The sequence below is a fragment of the Coregonus clupeaformis genome, unplaced genomic scaffold (assembly GCF_020615455.1).
Source record: "Coregonus clupeaformis isolate EN_2021a unplaced genomic scaffold, ASM2061545v1 scaf1885, whole genome shotgun sequence".
Taxonomy (NCBI): Eukaryota; Metazoa; Chordata; class Actinopteri; order Salmoniformes; family Salmonidae; genus Coregonus; species Coregonus clupeaformis.
The window spans coordinates 102358-104483 of record NW_025535339.1 but is presented as its reverse complement, the minus strand read 5'-3'; positions in this window follow the sequence as shown (position 1 = coordinate 104483).

Genomic DNA, 2126 nt, shown 5'->3' with positions numbered 1-2126 from the left:
ACATCCAGGTGCTCTTTTGCGAACTTCAGACGTACAGCAATGTTTTTTTAAAAATACTTCTGCAATGACTATATTTTAGTTATTTAATTTGTATTAATTTGTAAAATTTTCTTTTCACTTTGACATTATGGAGAATTTTGTGTAGATCAATTACAAAAAAAATGCAATTAAATCTATTTCAATCCCACTTTGTAACTCACATTTTATTTTGTTTGTTCAAGAGGGTGTAGACTTTCTATAGGCACTGTATGTATATATACTGTATATACAGTACCAGTCAAAAGTTTGGACACACCTACTCATTCCAGGGTTTTTCTTAATTTTTACTATTTTCTACATTGTAGAATAATAGTGAAGACATCAAAACTATGAAATAACACATATGGAATCATGTAGTAACTAAAAAAGTGTTAAACAAATCAAAACGTATTTTATTTTTCAGATTCTTCAAAGTAGCCACCCTTTGCCTTGATGACAGCTTTGCACACGCTTGAAATAATGGAAAAGTGGTGTGTGCATATGTATTCACCCCCTTTGCTATGAAGCCCCTAAATAAGATCTGGTGCAACCAATTACCTTCAGAAGTCACATAATTAGTTAAATAAAGTCCACCTGTGTGCAATCTAAGTGTCACATGATCTCAGTATATATACACCTACTCTGAAAGGCCCCAGAGTCTGCAACAACACTAAGCAAGGGGCACCACCAAGCAAGCAGCACCATGAAGACCAAGGAGCTCTCCAAACAGGTCAGGGACGAAGTTGTGGAGTAGTACAGATCAGGGTTGGGTTTTTAAAAAATATCAGAAATCTCGAACATCCCACGGAGCACCATTAAATCCATTATTTAAAATTTTTAAAGAATATGGCACCACGACAAACCTGCCAAGAGAGGGCCGCCCACCAAAACTCACAGACCAGGCAAGGACGGCATTAATCAGAGAGGCAACAAAGAGACCAAAGATAACCCTGAAGGAGCTGCAAAGCTCCAAAGTGGAGATTGGAGTATCTGTCCATAGGACCACTTTAAGCCATACACTCCACAGAGCTGGGCTTTACGGAAGAGTGGCCAGAAAAAAGCCATTGCTTAAAGAAAAACATAAGCAAACACGTTTGGTGTTTGCCAAAAGGCATGTGGGAGACTCCCCAAACATATGTAAGAAGGTACTCTGGTCAGATGAGACTAAAATTGAGCTTTCTGGCCATCAAGGAAAACGCTATGTCTGGCGCAAACCCAACACCTCTCATCACCCCGAGAACACTATCCCCACAGTGAGGCATGGTGCTGGCAGCATCATGCTGTGGGGAAGTTTTTCATCGGCAGTGACTGGGAAACTGGTTAGAATTGAAGGAATGATGGATGGCACTAAATACAGGGAAATTCTTGAAATGTAGGTGTCATAACCAGACATAAAATAACGCAATATATGTCACAACAGGTGTAAATATATGGGTCATGACAGTGTTATGACCATATTATGACAGGGAATAATGTGTTATGAAGCTGGGTGTCAAGGAAAGTGTTACCTAACAATAGGCTAATTAGTATGAAATAATTATGTTTTAATGCATAACATGTGTTGTGCAGTTGAACATTCTGTCATTCTTTCTAAGGAAACCTATTGCTTCTGTTTCAGATGTTGGGGTGCCGCTTTGTAGTGTTGCTATACAAGAGCAAAATGATGTTGGCCCAGAATGTTTGCAAACCAATGTAAAATGAGTCTTTGAAGTATCAAAATGTCTAGTCATTCTCTGGTGACTGGTCTGAATTTGATTTTAGCCTAGCTAAGCTACTATTATTGTGTAAATGTCATTAAATTCCATAGTTTGGGTCTTGGGACTACAAATTATACTTTGTTTAGCCTCCATCTTTGTGAATACATTTGGTTAGGTTTTTGTGTCAAAGGGTCATTTTGTGAGAGAGAAGCCCGGCCTATAAGGAACCCCTGGTTCCAATTTCCTTTGTCCTTAGTGTTCAGTGATTGCAGATCTGTAAATCCCAGAAAGGTGTAAGCAATAAGGCGTAGGCTTCCCGAATGTCGTTATATTACTATATTGCTTGCACCTATCCCGTTTTTATTGCTCTGCAAAAACCAAGTGGTTAGGACCTTGGAGGTGGCGAAAAGC